A 17,174-nucleotide genomic window follows, 5' to 3' on the forward strand; every position below is an offset into this window, starting at 1 on the left:
CAAGGTCGTTGCTCTATCGGCGCAAGGCCATCGCGGAGATTCAGCATTCCAAGCGGGTTACTCCCAGGAACTGCTGTACAAGTAGTTGATTCTTTCGTGGAAGTTCAAGTTTGTAATTTTGGTTATGCACGAATAAGTAACTCACGTTTTCCCCCTTCTATTCCATCGCAGAACACAAAAGAAACCGACTACCGAAAGGTTTAGGCCATTTGTACCGAGACGTGATAAATTATGCCGAAAAAAGTGCTGACTTTGAAGCCAGGCTTGGGAGTTCTGTTTTGGAGCTTCCCACAGTTCTACTCTTTTTAGATCCCTTTAGATACGCATATCCGAAGTAAAGAGCAGAATTTACAAATGCCGAAAAGTGGTAGCAGAGAGGAACCTGGAACTCTAGGGGAACGCCAACCATGTGTGACCCGTGAACCATGCGATGATGGAGTTGGGTCAATTCGTTACAATGTCTTGTTCAACTCTGACTAATGTGTATAAGTCGCTAAATGATTCATTAGAAACTGACTTATTCCATCTTACTGTAAATGCACCCTTTGCGCAATCCGATCGCAACGGTTCTCCACCGATCGTCACCGGTTTGCGGGAATGATCAACAAATGCACAGACAACGACCGACATTCATTGGGCTCGACGCCTCCCCGTATCGGAGATGTATCATTTAATTCGCACGATTTGTCCCTTTCGTATAAACGTGAACGAATCCCGTCCCAGTCCTGTTCGAACACGTTTGCACATGAGGTGACTTGCGACTGTCTATGGTCCACAGAGTGTAGACGTTGCAGTTTTAGAAGGCACCAAACACCTCTTCGTAACCAAGGCACGTTGCCGGATCGGGTTGCTTAGCTCAACAATCGTCTTCTCTTTAGTCCATTCGTTTACTTCTTCGGAAAGCTTGCCGCGGCCACAACATCTCACAAGACGAAGCAACCCGTTCGCTGATCGACTTTTTCCGTTGTTGTTGTTGTCCGCTTCTCTTCGCTTCCCTTCTTGCGCCGTCGTCGTCGTCGCCGTGGCAAGGTCATAGAAGGCCGAGCACTCTCTTCGCGTGGCCACCACAACAACGATCGGTCGGTGATCGCCGAAGAAGAAAATGCGCAAAAAAGCAGCAACTCGAGCAAAAGAGAAATGGAGAGAAAATTGGCTTTGACGAATGGAAAGGCGCAAAATTTAAAGCAAAACTTCCAAGAAGAAGGAAGGAACTCGTAAGTTAATAAGCCCAAAGTTACGCGGAGAAGAAACAAAAAAAACAGGTCTGATTTCGGTAACGAAAAGGCGCAGCAACTACACAAAAAAAATGAGCGGAAGAAGTTGCGTGAGACTTTATTTTATGCGCTATCATCCGGGTTGTTCCCCAAAGTGGACATGAGAAGTACCTACAGAAGTTAAGTCATGGGGAGGGTCATGTGGAACGGACTTCAAGTCGGGGGAGAATGACTTGTGGTAAAACATCATCTTCAAAGAACAATGATACAAAAACGATCGCTTAACGCATGAAATGATCTCAAGTTAACGTTTTGATACACTCTTTTATAATTACGAATTCTGACGTTTTTTTTTAATGTTTAAAAGTTTGTTTGATATTGCAGCAAAAACATCTTATAAGACAGTTAAATAATTGACTAGACGCAGGCAAGTATGCTCTCTAATGAGTGTTTTATTGAATATTTTACCCTTTTAAATTGTTAGTCTTGATTCCAAAATATTTTTTTCGAAAAGGTCATAAAATTTTACAAGTGCTTCAATATTTTGGGCCATTATTGGACCAAATTGGACAATTAAATGCTGAGATACTGACATTAGAAACTTAAATTTTCTTGTTTCTCTTATTTGCTTCCACAGGTCTAATTATTGCTTTTCGAAAAGAATATTTTCAGGAATGGACAAAATTTTTAAAAATCGTAAAACTGGAATTTATTAGTTAAAATTAAACTTAAAGCGATTATGTTTTAAAATGGTGTATTCTATCAAAAAATATATAAGGTATTTCTCAAATTAGGTACAGTCATCCCACATATTCGGAACGGTTTCCAGATCAGCCAATGTTCAAAAAATCATAGCAAATCGATAATTGAACTTAATGATTCGCTTTTACCTTCATTTGAAAGCTTTTCTTGCGATCTTTCGAATGCTGTATAGAAAATCTGCAAATTTTAACTGTTATATGAAGTTTTAGAAGAATTATTTTGACCCTTGAAATCCACAAATTCGGAACACTTTTTTCTTAAGAATGTAAACAAACTTTGGATCTCTCCAGTAGTACATATTTATTACATAATAATAATTCACACACTGAAACTAATAAAACTCAAGCTCAGTGATGTTTTATACATGGTTTGATAACTTTTTTTGTGAAAATATCAGTTAAATTCAGGTGTTTCACAATTGTGGGAGGCACAATAACATCCCACAATTATGAAACAGGCCATTTGGAGGCAGAGTTTTGCTGCTCTGGACAAAATAGTCTTGGAATGAAGTTTTTTGTTCAAAAAGTACTACTTTTACTAGTGAAATAGCAAGAGAATGAATAAATAAAGGTCCTAAAAATAGTAGGGTCGACAGAAAGGTTGCATTTTGCATCCTATTGACAAGTTACCACAAAAGTGTTCCGAATTTGTGGGTGTTCCGAATATGTGGGATGACTGTAACATTTTTCTAGAGGCTCTTGAAATATGAAGTAATTTTTAAAAAGATAATTATGTACAAATAAATATTAACAAAGCTTTTCTGAAAACATATTTTAAATCATATTGTTCTTTTTTAATTGGCTTTTACAGAACAAAAAACTTTCACCACCGTTGTGTATCTACGAAAAATGTGCAAAATTGTGGCCCATTCAGCCCTTCCAGGCAAACAAGCAAACACAGATTAAGGAAGCAAACAGAAAACTCGAAAAGTGCACCCTTGAAAGTTCAAAAAGAACCATTTAGTAACAAAAATAACAACACACTTCGAAGAAAATAAAGCAAAACAGAACGGCCACATTCGAAGCTCTTCGGAAACTGTTTGAACGAATCCATTCCACGCTTACACACATGCCCTCCAAGTTGCAAACACAAACAGAAATTTTAAATTTTCTGCACGGATCTATAATTGCTGCATTGGTGCTCACTTCGTTTTGGTGAGATCTATCGTTTCTGTTCTGTGGTGGTTGATGCAATACGTTGGTGATTGTGGAAGATCCATTTGATGCATATTAAAGTGTGATTTTTGGTTCAATATTAATAATGAAAAAAAAAAATTTAAAGATATATTTCAATAAATAAACCAAAAATTCAACCTTCAATCTCATGAGACAAGTAAGAAGCCAAGTGGTGTGCGTTTTGCCATCGAAAGCGGAACCGTTTGAATTGATTTTCGTTTGGTTTTGTTGGGATTTTCATCTTCTTTTCCTTCATTCTGCTTCTCGCCAAAGATGCAGATGCTTAGGAGAGGTAAAGAAAACAAAGTCTATTTTTATGCCTTTCCCCCTGATGGAGATGTTTATTTTGTCAAAGTCAGAAGTGATTTGTTAGCTTTTCGGGAAATTATGATACATACTTGATTCATCTTAAAATAAAAATATATCTGTTTGTCTTTGCAGCATTGTAAACCTTAGTTTCGTTTCATGCTAAATTATAGAAAATAGGAGTTTTTCGCATTAAAAAGAATATTGCTTATACTTATGAATGAATTTTAAAAATAGGATAATCCTAAATTAAACATTTGTTGTACAGACGAATATTCATCACAATTACACATTTTTTATTTACAAAGAAATAATTTTTTGTTTTGTTTTTTTTTTAAGGAAAATCAAAACAAATTTCTTTCCACTTATGGACTATTTCCTGAAAAAGTACTTGATTGAAGAGTGTATTAGGTATTTTTAAAACTAACTTCCCCTCGAGTTGAGCCTGCGCAGAAATTTTGTTGGTCGGTGTAATCGAAATTTTATGTAGGTAAACCTTTGTTCCTGTCAAAAGCAATTCCCTTGTGGACCACCAAACAGTGAGGTACTCCTCGATATTAGCTCCTGAAAAGTGCTAAAAAGAGAAGGAAGAATTTGAACGACGGGAAAAGTTGCCACCCATTTTTGTGAAAACATCGTCATCTGATTCGGTGCGAAAGTGGCTGACCGGGTTTATCAAATCTGGTGCTTTACGAGCTTCCATTCGCTTGTATGCTGATGGACTCATAAGTCTGCTACCTACCAGAAAGGATTACAATTACGTTCGGGATTTCCTGAACAACACAAAGATTGAATACTACAGCCATGATGATCCAGGTAAACGCCCCATGAAACAGGTCCTCCGAGGCCTGTATTACATGGATGTGGTGAGTGTGCTGAAAGAAGAGCTCAAAACTCTTAAGTTGAACGTGATCGAAGTCTTCAAGATGACGAGACACAACAAGGACATCAAGTATCGTGATCAACTGTACCTGGTTCATCTCGAGAAAGGATCGACAACGCCGTCTCAGCTGAAAGCAGTTCGGGCAATTTTCAACATCATCGTGTCTTGGGAACGTTATCGTCCAGTGCACCGTGGCGTGACGCAATGTTCGAACTGCTTGCAGTTTGGACATGGTGGTAGGAACTGTTTCATCAAGAGTCGTTGTGCAACCTGCGGAGGTGAGCACAAAACTCAAGCTTGCGAAACAATCAACGAGAACATCGAAGCCAAATGCTTCAATTGCGGCGGCGACCATTCGACCAAGAATCGAAGCTGGCCAAAACGAGCTGAGTTTGTAAAAATTCGGCAGCAAGCGACGACGAGGCACCAACCAAATCGTCGCAAAACACCACCAACTTTCACGGACGTGGATTTTCCTGCTTTGGCGTCGCCACCCAATCAAACCGTTCTCCGCTTGACGGGTTCATTCCGCTTCGAATTCCGCTTCGAAAATTGTTTCGAAATTTTCTAAACGGAATCTCCGGTTGGACTCCGTTTCGATTCCGTTTAACCATTTTTGCACAAGGGCGACACCTACTGGTGTACGGCGGAACCTCGATGACATTTCGCCGCGTTTCGCCGAAGCGGTTTTTCTGCCAGTGTGTGAGTGAGGTGAAACGTCAAACGTGTTTAATCGTGGAAATTTTTGCCAGCGTTGCAGCACGAGATGAGAAATCAGATTTTCTCGAAATCTCCGGGCTAGTTATCTCCAGTTGATTAATTTCAAGTGTCGTCCTAAAATAAACGGCGCCTCAAGTGTTTCAAGTGTTCCGGCGACAATCCGACGGACGACAGAGTATCTAATGACCACTGGTCCGTCGAGGCGATGCTCGGGAAAGATTATTGCGGAACTACCTAGAGGCTGCTGCAAGTGGGAGTAGCGGAAGCGGAACTGTCCTGCGTGCTGATGTTGGTGAGTTTGGTTGAGACACAGAACTTCTTTATGCAAAACTATTTTTTACAATGATTTTAGGAATTGGATCAAACCTCCCTATTCATGTCATGATCGAAACAAGTGCGTGAAGCGGGTGCCTCGTCCGGCTGTGATCACTTCGATGTGCGAAACTCGCACAACCGAACCAAATTTGTCCCGAGCCAAGAACGTTCGATTGACGACGTTATGCATGAGGAGTTTTTGGCGTCAGAGGAGAGAGAAGGGAAAATGGCAGCGGATGGACCGGCCGTTCTCTATGACTACTATGAATTTGCGGTGGAAGTCGATCTGGACCTACGAGTTGCCAAACTTCTGTGTCAGTTGGTCCTCTACGAGATGACAGACCAGCGGCTCATCGGAACATCTTGAGTGTAAGTGTATTTTTTTTCTTTATGCATATTTCAAAAAATTTGCCTCTCTTGATAATTATTGAGCCTGTACAACCCACCAAATCCTCCTGACGGGTTGAATCTAAAAAATCACCGTAACGGTACCAAGGAGCACCCAATTCTTAAAATTTCAGATTATTATGGAATTGGAATATGACTTGACTTATATAACTTTGAAAATGTAAAAAAATACAAATAAGGAACACGAATTTATGTTTTCACTCAAATTGATATGATTTTTAAGCAAAATAATACTTCAATCAAATTATGGAAATGTTTAACATGTTTTTACATAAAAAAAAATCAACAATAGTTTTATCAGTTAAAAAACTCAGCTATCAACAGTCCGATCTACAAATCGAAATTGTAGGAAATTTTACCAGGTTTTCCAATATCCATGAAATATGTTTTGCCTTCAAGTTGAAAAATGTGCGCTTTGTCGAAAAAAAGTTATTTTTGATTGCTCTTTTTTATTTGTCTCATTGAAAATTTAGTTTAATGATAACTTGATGGATTTTTTTTAAACACATACATTACCTTAATTCTAAAATATTCTGATTCTGAAATTCGGTAAATCTAAAATATTTATGAAAATACTAAAACTCTAAAATTCTAAAATTCTAATATTCTAAAACTCTAAAATTCTAAAATTCTAAATTTCTAAAATTCTAAAATTCTAAAATTCTAAAATTCTAAAATTCTAAAATTCTAAAATTCTAAAATTCTAAAATTCTAAAATTCTAAAATTCTAAAATTCTAAAATTCTAAAATTCTAAAATTCTAAAATTCTAAAATTCTAAAATTCTAAAATTCTAAAATTCTAAAATTCTAAAATTCTAAAATTCTAAAATTCTAAAATTCTAAAATTCTAAAATTCTAAAATTCTAAAATTCTAAAATTCTAAAATTCTAAAATTCTAAAATTCTAAAATTCTAAAATTCTAAATTCTAAAATTCTAAAATTCTAAAATTCTAAAATTCTAAAATTCTAAAATTCTAAAATTCTAAAATTCTAAAATTCTAAAATTCTAAAATTCTAAAATTCTAAAATTCTAAAATTCTAAAATTCTAAAATTCTAAAATTCTAAAATTCTAAAATTCTAAAATTCTAAAATTCTAAAATTCTAAAATTCTAAAATTCTAAAATTCTAAAATTCTAAAATTCTAAAATTCTAAAATTCTAAAATTCCAAAATTCTAAAATTTTAAAATTCTAAAATTCTAAAATTCTAAAATTCTAAAATTCTAAAATTCTAAAATTCTAAAATTCTAAAATTCTAAAATTCTAAAATTCTAAAATTCTAAAATTCTAAAATTCTAAAATTCTAAAATTCTAAAATTTTAAAATTCTAAAATTCTAAAATTCTACAATTCTAAAATCCTAAAATTCTAAAATTCTAAAATTCTAAAATTCTAAAATTTTAAAATTCTAAAATTCTAAAATTTTAAAATTTTAAAATTCTAAAAATATAAAATTCTAAAATTCCAAAATTCCAAAATTCCAAAATTCTAAAATTTAAAATTCTAAAGTTCTATAATTCTAAAATTTTAAAATTCTAAAATTCTAAAATTCTAAAATTCTAAAATTCTAAAATTCTAAAATTCTAAAATTCTAAAATTCTAAAATTCTAAAATTCTAAAATTCTAAAATTCTAAAATTCTAAAATTCTAAAATTCTAAAATTCTAAAATTCTAAAATTCTAAAATTCTTAAATTCTAAAATTCTAAAATTCTAAAATTCTTAAATTCTAAAATTCTAAAATTCTAAAATTCTAAAATTCTAAAATTCTAAAATTCTAAAATTCTAAAATTCTAAAATTCTAAAATTCTAAAATTCTAAAATTCTAAAATTCTAAAATTCTAAAATTCTAAAATTCTAAAATTCTAAAATTCTAAAATTTTAAAATTCTGAAATTCTAAAATTTTAAAATTCTAAAATTCTAAAATTCTAAAATTCTAAAATTCTAAAATTCTAAAATTCTAAAATTCTAAAATTCTAAAATTCTAAAATTCTAAAATTCTAAAATTCTAAAATTCTAAAATTCTAAAATTCTAAAATTCTAAAATTCTAAAATTCTAAAATTCTAAAATTCTAAAATTCTAAAATTCTAAAATTCTAAAATTCTAAAATTCTAAAATTCTAAAATTTTAAAATTCTAAAATTCTAAAATTTTAAAATTTTAAAATTCTAAAAATATAAAATATAAAATTCTAAAATTCCAAAATTCTAAAATTCTAAAATTCCAAAATTCTTAAATTCTAAAATTAAAAATTCTTAAGTTCTAAAATTCTACAATTCGAAAATTTTAAAATTATTCAATTATAAAATTATACAATTATTAAATAAAAAAATTAAAAATTGTAAAATTATAAAATCTGTAGTTTTTTTAAAGGTCAAAAAACCAAATTTCCAGTTTTTGCATTTTGGTTGTTTTTAAAACCGCCTTGAGTCAGGGGAACTCCAGAAATAATAAAATCATAATATTATAAATTTATGAAAAAAAAAAATCAAATTCAAATATTAAATTCTTATTTTATTCTTTTATTGTTTGTTTTTGTTTTATTGTTTTATTGTATTATTGTTTTATTTTTTACACTCAAACCCAACTGTTGTCAAACGAGCTGGGTCACTTTTTAGTTTGACACCCCTTTTACACGGAGTTCACACACACTACCAAACGTTTGTTTTGATAAAGGCGTGAGTGCCGTATTAAAATTGACAGTTCGTATTATTCTTTTATTCTTTAATTCTTTGATTTTTTCATTCTTTCATTCTTTTATTTTTTTATTCTTTTGTTCTTTTATTCTTTTATTTTTTTATTCTTTTATTCTTTTATTCTTTTATTCTTTTATTCTTTTATTCTTTTATTCTTTTATTCTTTTATTCTTTTATTCTTTTATTCTTTTATTCTTTTATTCTTTTATTCTTTTATTCTTTTATTCTTTTATTCTTTTATTCTTTTATTCTTTTATTCTTTTATTCGTTTATTCTTTTATTCTTTTATTCGTTTATTCTTTTATTCTTTTACCCTTTTATTCTTTTATTCTTTTATGGTATGGTTAGATGTCTAGATTTTAGAGTTTAAAAAAATTAGGTTTTCAGATTTATTGATTTATAATTATTTAAGTTCTTGGGATTTTTTTATTTATAAATTTTTTTATGTTATTGTTGTTTGATATCTAGATTTTTTTTTTGCTATTTTTAAGGTTTTAGATTCTTAGGTTTTAGATTTTAATACCATAGATCTCAAGAATTTTTGATTTTAATAATTTTAGATTTTTACATTTATAAATTTCAGAACTTTAGATTTCTAGATTTTTTTTTAGTTTTTTCTTTACAATTTTACTTTTTTATATTAATAGATTTACGATTTGAAGAGCTTCAGATTTCTAGTCCTCTGTTTTTTTATATAGTTTTACATTTTTGATTTTTAAATTTTAGATTTTCTTGGTTTTATATTTTTAAATGCTTCTCTTGATTTTTTTTGTTTGATTTTTTATTGTATTTTAGTTTTTTTTTTAAATTTATTTTTGTTTGTTTTTTATATATTTAGATTTAGAAGATTTTTTTTTATTTTTTTTTCTTTTCTGTTCCCTTAGTACCAGTAAACTATCTCCCCACTTGGAACTAATCAGCTGTTGAAAGTTAGTTCATATCTCAGCTCAGGGTAACAAATGTACCAATCTAATTGTTAAAGCAATCTAACAAATGAAATGATATGAAATACAAATTTTAGGTTTTTACGAAGATTTTTATATATTTTGATTTTTAGACCTCTAGAACTAGATTTAAATTTTCACATTTTTAGGTTTTTTTCATCAGATTTTCATATATTTCATTTTTTAATATTTTTATTTGTTAAGATTATCAAATATCTAGATTTTAAGAAATAATCATAACAGATTTTTTGATATTGATACTTTTATAGTTTTAGATCACATTTAATATTTTTTAAATTTTGAATTTAATTTTTGTTTTATTTCTTCATTTTAACCCGTACTTAGAAGTATACATTCAAGACATATTTTATCGTGTATCTGCTTTTTTATGTTATATAATTCAGTTTTATGTGTAGTTTTCTAATGTACTCGAATTTCTGAAAAATGTATCAGTTATTTTATATAAATTTTCCTCTAATCATTTTCTTTTTTTTCCATCTTTCATATTGTGACGAGTTCAATGGCATCCATTTCTTAAACGTCTCCAAAAGCAACCGGGTCTCCAAACATCACTGAATCTAATGCGGACAGGTAAGAATTTGAATAATTTGTAAGATATGACTAGAATCTAAATATATCTTTCTCATTTAGGGTACGTTTCGACGTGATTCAGGAATCCCCGTTCAATGATGTTGAGATTTGGATCGTGTTTGTGGACGAGGGAGGTCCTTCGGGATTGCATCGACATCTCAGTTCGGACGATCAGAACCAGAACAAGTTAAACACGTCACTATTTTTAACCACCAAAATCCCCGGGGGAGACGACGAGCAAGATCTACCTGTTGCAGCAGGACATAAGCTGCGCAACCCACAGCACGTGGATATTCCACACGCCGTCGTCACTACTCAGCAAATGATTCTCGTAAAACCCGATCTCGAACCTCTTCCATAAATAAACTGCGAGAGAACTACATGAATGTCGGTCGGCGCCATCGTACCAGTTTACCAAACTGCAAACCTACGAAAGCACACCAAATCGACGAAAGCGGTTGACGAGCTGGACACCGAGTCTTGGACCAACCCGCCCCTCAAAATCATCCGACAAGATCAACGGCGGCCAAGACGAAGACGATGGAATCCCGCGTGTATCACCCCAGCGTCGAGTACGGTCGAAGCGGGAATTGTCCGCCGACTTGGAGAGTCACATTGGACGATTCCCGCTTTGACCGTACTCGACGCGTTATCCCATCGTCTTCGTCTTGGCCGCCACCGATCGTGTCGGATGTTTTGCATGGCCGTTTGTTCCAGGTCAAACTCGGTCTCCAGCTCGTCAACCGAGAAGTGGTTCGAGTACCTAGGAACGATACCACAGGCGTCTTCTAGTAGGATAACGATCAGAAGATTTAGCGCAGAAGGGAACTTCCCAAGTATGAGAATTAAGATCGACAATCGGATGTTTTCGCAACGATTATCCCCGGAGCGGATTGCGGAGAATGCTACAGCGACACCGTTGTTCACCTTTCTCGACTACCGTCCGGAGGTCCCGATTCCCCCCAACTAACTTCCCGGAAACAACTCGCAGCAAGGTTAAGCTTCACGTCCTTTCGCCGTCCAACGGCGTACGGTTCGGACCGTATCTACCGGCAGTTCCAGTGCCGACTGCGAATGTCCCGCAGCAGACATCCGGTAGTTTCGATGGAACTCCAAACAGTGGCGGCGGTTCCGTAGCGGGCCCGAGCAACCGCGATATCGACGAAAATAACTGCAACTTTTGCCTGGACTCGATCGAATCGGTGTCCACTGCTGCAACAGGTAGATCTTGCTGGTCGTCTCCCACGGGATTTTCGCGAACCTGCCGACTTGGTATAGCGATCATTCATGTACATGCACTAAAACCTATGTAATTTTGCGAAAAAATACCATTAAAAGGGGTATTTGGGGCTGGGACTCGTGTTTTTGTTTGAATAATTGATAAATATAATCTCAAACTATAAAAAATGACCGATCTGTTTTTTTTCTGGTTGAATTTCAATTCAACCAAAACAAAAAGAAAACCAGTATATAAAAAACAAGAAGAAGAAGCAGCTGTCAAAACAAACCCGTTCATTCCGTTTCGATTCCGTTTGAATTCCGCTTAAACCGATTTGCGGCGAAAACTCAAACGGAACCGGTTGTTGCGTTTGAAACGGAATACGTTTTAGAATCTAAAACGAACACTGTTTAGAATTCGAATCGAACTTTTTTCGCTCAAGCGGAATTCTAAACGGAATTCAAACGGAACGCGCTGAGTGGGCAGGAGCGGGATCTGTTCGAGTGGCTCCAAATCTGCAGCCATTGCCGTTGAATCAGCGGCCAAAAGTTGCAGAGAATACAACACCTCCAGGTTTCAGTCAGCAACCGAGGGGAAACCAACCAGCATCAACGGATGAAGGCAGCAGTGACCTGTTTTCACCACAAGAACTTCTGAATATTTTCATCGAGATGACAACAACACTGCGTGGGTGCAAAACTCGCCAGGAACAAGTAAGAACTCTTGGAGCATTCATCTTAAAATACAGTTCGTAGTTTACTCGTTCTAATGATTTTGAATAATTCAAAGAATTTTTATTTTAGTTTTAAGTTAGGATTAGTTGTTAAAGTGATTTTTTCTTTTTTTTACCCAAATGTATTCGATTAAATGCAAAAATGTAAAACAATTTGAAATAAATGAATGAATGTGAACAGTTAATAATAAAACGAAAAATACAACAAATATGAAGAGCATTTAGCCATACCACTTAGAATGTAAATGAAATGTAATTATTATATGAGAGTTCAATAAAGACATATTTAATTTAAAAAAAAATTCCTGTCAAAAAAAGACATTTTGCATAAGTAATATTTCCAAGCAAATCTCCATTAAATTTATCGGGCTGATCATAGAAAATGAGCATGTCAATATTCCAAAATTGTAACTTGAGAATTAAATTTTAGAATGATTTGGTGTCGTCGGAAAAATTATAGGTTTTGCATGATTAGGATTGTTTTATTTGACTTGAAATCATTAAAAGTTAATTTCCCAGAATACACAATATTAATTTAATGTTTTAATTTATTACAAATAATTTTTTTGCGCTTGAGTTTAGGACAAAACTTGCAATATCATAAAGCGAAGATATAATTTGAGAAAATGTTTTTTGAAAAAAAAAAAAACAAGAATATTAGCAGATAAAATTTCAAAAATCAATATTGATCCTTTCACTGTAACTTGGATTTTGCCCGCAGTTTTCTCTCGCACTTTTGACAACAAAAATTCACAAAACTAGGCAACCGCTCGTTGTTTATTTCCATTTCCAGTCGCAGTTTCCACCAAACTGGACTTTCGCACTTCAAAACTGCGAGTGACAGCTGGAAAACAAGTGATAAACCTCGGCTCGCTTTGATCATTTTTGAAGAAATTCAAAACTTCTCAAGCCAGTCTGACAAGTCGCAATAGTGCGATCAGTAGCAATAATTTAGTGCGAAGTCCGAGTTAGTGGGAATTGCGCAATATCTAAATGTAAAACCCAACAGCAATCGAAAATGACTTTACTTGTTTTAAGTCTCATAAATTCAAAAAAGTGTCCACGTTGTTTATGGATGGTCCCAAACGTTATGACTTTTCAAAAATAAAGCGAAACATGGTTATTGAAAGGATGGTTTTATTTTTTCTATTTACTCACATTAACATTTAGTTTAAAGAAAATTTCGAATAATAGTAAAACAGCTAAACCGATAGATTAAAAAAAATACTCATCATTCTGGTGGCGTTCGAGGGCTAAAGTTAAAATATTGAGAAAAAAAATGTCAGGGTAATTTTACAAGTTATTAGGTTTTTATGCATGTCGTAATTTTTTTTTTGCTCTTTTCGAATTTTTAGATTTGAGAGTATTCTTTTGAAATGGGCTTTAACACTCATTTTGGACATTTTAAAATGTTAACTTAAGAAATACACCAACAAGTTTTTTTTTATCAAAAAATACAAGGACAAGTCTACCTACAGAAGATTATCTGTAGCACAAAGTGATTAAAATTTGTTAGCCAAAGCCATGATTTAAAAAATAGTAAATTTTACAAAAACAAATATTGCCTTAAAATTGCTCCTATCAAAAGTTTGAAAAAATAATATGAAACATTTTCAAAATAGTTTCAAAAAGTATTCATTCTTTTTTTAAGCATTTCCAAACACTCACTCCATAATTTGACCTCAGGAAAGAAAAGTTAAGCTGCATGAAAGCCCAACACATGGGCCAGTAGATTGTTAAAAGATCTCCGAAGAGGCCCGATGGCAGCTGATAGGGCAACAACGGCGTAGCAGACACCAAAGTGCAGCATCACTTCACTAAGTAAACTTAGAGAAAAAAAGAAAGAAAAAAGCTTCCCCGATGATTAGTTTTCGTTTCGCATTGATTGTTTTGCCTTTTTGGCAAATTACTTGGGATCGGATGCAGCCATCGACTTTTGAAGATTGATTTTCACTTTTACTTAATTTTGAGCTTACGCAAACGCCACGCCGGGCAAACTTTGAGCACACACGCAACAAATAGATATTAACTAATATTTACGCTTGTTGGAGAGTTTATACGGACGGGCACAAAACGGGGGGCAGTTTCCCTTTTTCTGTCTCAACTGAAGGCATACTTATGAAGTCTAACCACTCACTGACTAAGTTTTCAAAGTCATTCAACTTTTCATACGGCACATGTGCTGCGGCATTTGATGGGGGGTTTTTGAGATGACTGTAATCTTCAAAATCTAATGCCATACAATGTGTGCTGCACCCACTTAAGACTAAACGCGCGTACCTTAACTAATTTCCTCCGGGCATCGAATTAACCCCTTCAACAACCAGCCAGCAGCAGCACTTGAGCGTCCCTTAAACGATCGCAATTTTCAAACAAAGCCACTTTCACTAGCCGCGTGGACTAAACGTCATTTATCCTCGCTTTAAATTTGTGTGTGTTTTTCCCCCTTTTGCCTGACTTTTGCTCTGTAATTTTGGGTTTGCTGCACATATGCAATTGCGAAGAGGGTGTGCAGTGGAATGGAAGCTAGCATCTGCTTCTGGAATTCTTCACTTTTTCCTTTGGTGGTGAGCTCGAATTGAACGAATTGGTTGCAGGGTGGTTTTTGGGAGAGGACGGTGTTTCCAAATGGATGTTTCAAATTTTTTTGATAATTTTCTAATTCAATTGATTCTAAATATTTTATTTATTCCCATATTTCGGATTAATATTTCAACTATTTTGCGTTCTTTTTTCATTTTTTGTTCTTTTCCTAAAGTATTGAAAAATGTTTATTTTCTCGTTATATAAAACCCTTCCAGTTGCTTAAAATTGCGTTAAATCAATTCGTTTCGTTGTCTAATTTTTTATTGTTAAGCTTAAGTTGCTTCCTAAACTAAAGTATACGCTAAAATGATTTAAAATGTTTTACCCAAATGGTGGCCAATATGGCGGTGACAAAATATTGAATAAATGCATTTTATCCGAAGTCCCATACAAACCTTCGGATAATCAAAAAAAAAGTCGATGGCCTTAAAGTTCGAATTTTTTTTCTTTTTTATGTGGTTTCAAAATGCAGAAAGTTAAAATTTCTCCTTCAATGAAAATTGAAGAGTGTCTTGGACTTTACTTTGGGTCATAATTAAAGAGGGAAGATAAAAAAAATACATTGAAACTTTTGAATGTGATTAATGAGCAATTCCAGGCCAAAACAGGAATTTTTTAAGTACTTTTTCTCGACCCTCTCTGATCTCAATGAAAAATTGTAGACATGTTATCCTACCTTTATATAAGCCATTTTTGTGTATATGGAGCCAGTTACACTCGATAGTGACATTTGAGAAGGGCGTAAGTGTTTTAAATATTTTTGTATTTCGTAATTTAAATATTGCTGTATCTCGAAGCCGTTGCATCGTACCAAAAAGTGGTCAAAGACAAACTTGTAGGAAATTTGACGGGCTTTCCGAAAAAAATACACTGAAAGAAAAAAACACTCCACTTTTATGAGATTTTTTAATTTTTAAGTTTAAAAGTCAAATTTGAGGGTGAGCCCACGATTTTTTTTTCATTCAAAATTTTTGTGAAAATAGCCTAAGATGTTACAAAAAGACTCATGAAAAATGCAGGATGGAGCAACTCACCTAAAAAAATACAAAAATAATTTACTGAAATTGTTTTTTTTTTCAAAAGTGCTCTAAACATCAAAATTTTCGAAATCCGAACACGAGAGTCGATTCTCTAGACAATTTTATATTAAAGTCTCCATATTGACCATTGTCCTATGTCCAATCCTTGTGAAGTTACATCGGGTTTAAAAATAAAAATGTTGAAAAAGAAGGTAATTTCGTAATTTCTATATGACAGACTTGATTTTTCAGTCTCGAAAATATTTTTACCAGAAAGCTCGTCCAATTTCCCATAAGTTTGCCTTTGACCACATTTCAATTGGATGTATGGGCTTACAGCAGGGGTGCTCAAAGTTTTTGGAGGCCGGGCCAAATTTGAAGCTCAAATGAGGTTGCGGGCCAAATATACATAAGAGGTTATAAAAAAAATTACGTTATTTTAATTTAAAAGAATTAATTTTTGTTTTTAAAAAAATGTCTATTCAAAATAATAGAAAATACAAAATAACGGTTTTCTATCGGTATTGTTTCAGGTATTTGAAAAAAAGTTTTTGGCTGAATGTACTTGAGTTTTCAAAAAAAAAAAGTTTTGTTTTTATATTTCGAAAATGGTGACATAACATGTTGAACAATTTATCTAAAATCGTAATTTTAGCTATAAGTTTAGTGTGGCTTATGAAAAATCGTTGAGAGCCAGAATTTCAACATTTCAATGAAAAAAAATATGCTTATATAGTAGAGTGTAACAAAAATGACTTTTTGGCGGGCATTCAAGGGTTTGTTTCGGTGGGCATACTAAGCCTAAATCCAAAATATGAGCTTGATTGGACGTAACAGGAGCTGGCGCTCCACCATTCAATTTTAAATGGGATTTAACCCGTAAAAAAAGATTTTTTCAAAAATGTCACTTTTTGAGGCATTTTGGCCACTGAAGCTTTTATTTTCAACATCATTGGCGTGTAGGCCAGATCCTTGCGCATCTTTTGGTATATATAACATTGAAATTTGGAGCACCCTGGAGCTCGGTACAGGCCTTCAAAGTTTAGCATTTTTTCGAAAAATCGGTCCCGGCAAAAAAGATATGCGTCGCGCCTCGCGACGCCCTAGACGCCATTTGATTTTGCCGGGGCCGATTTTTCGAAAAAATGCCAAACTTTGAAGGCCTGTACCGAGCTCCAGGGTGCTCCAAATTTCAATGTTATATATACCAAAAGATGCGCAAGGATCTGGCCTACACGCCAATGATGTTGAAAATAAACGCTTCAGTGGCCAAAATGCCTCAAAAAGTGACATTTTTGAAAAAATCTTTTTTTACGGGTTAAATCCCATTTAAAATTGAATGGTGGAGCGCCAGCTCCTGTTACGTCCAATCAAGCTCATATTTTGGATTTAGGCTTAGTATGCCCACCGAAACAAACCCTTGAATGCCCGCCAAAAAGTCATTTTTGTTACATCCTATTATATAGTCAATCAGATACGTTATCTAACTGTAATGAGTTCAAATCCCGAAGAAAGTGCAATGTATGTTTCAGGGTCAGTTCATAAAACGGTTATTATGACTTGAAAATTAATAAAGAAAACTTATAGTTTGGCTAATATTACAAAT

The 17,174-nt window shown here is 33.5% G+C and overlaps 1 protein-coding gene and 1 long non-coding RNA gene across 2 annotated transcripts in view; both read left to right on the top strand.

Annotated features, from left to right (window-relative positions):
• The window catches only part of LOC120415481 (TNF receptor-associated factor 4), a 109,325-nt gene that overhangs the window by 73,951 nt on the left and 18,200 nt on the right, over nt 1–17,174 (top strand). The gene's annotated exons all lie outside the window — the stretch shown is intronic.
• On the top strand, nt 4,839–11,714 carry LOC120415485 (uncharacterized). Its single transcript, XR_005605206.2, has 4 exons — nt 4,839–5,352; nt 5,413–5,744; nt 9,937–10,011; nt 10,072–11,714. It is a non-coding gene; the product is annotated as an uncharacterized LOC120415485 (long non-coding RNA).

This window comes from Culex pipiens, chromosome 2, assembly GCF_016801865.2.
Source record: "Culex pipiens pallens isolate TS chromosome 2, TS_CPP_V2, whole genome shotgun sequence".
NCBI lineage: Eukaryota > Metazoa > Arthropoda > Insecta > Diptera > Culicidae > Culex > Culex pipiens.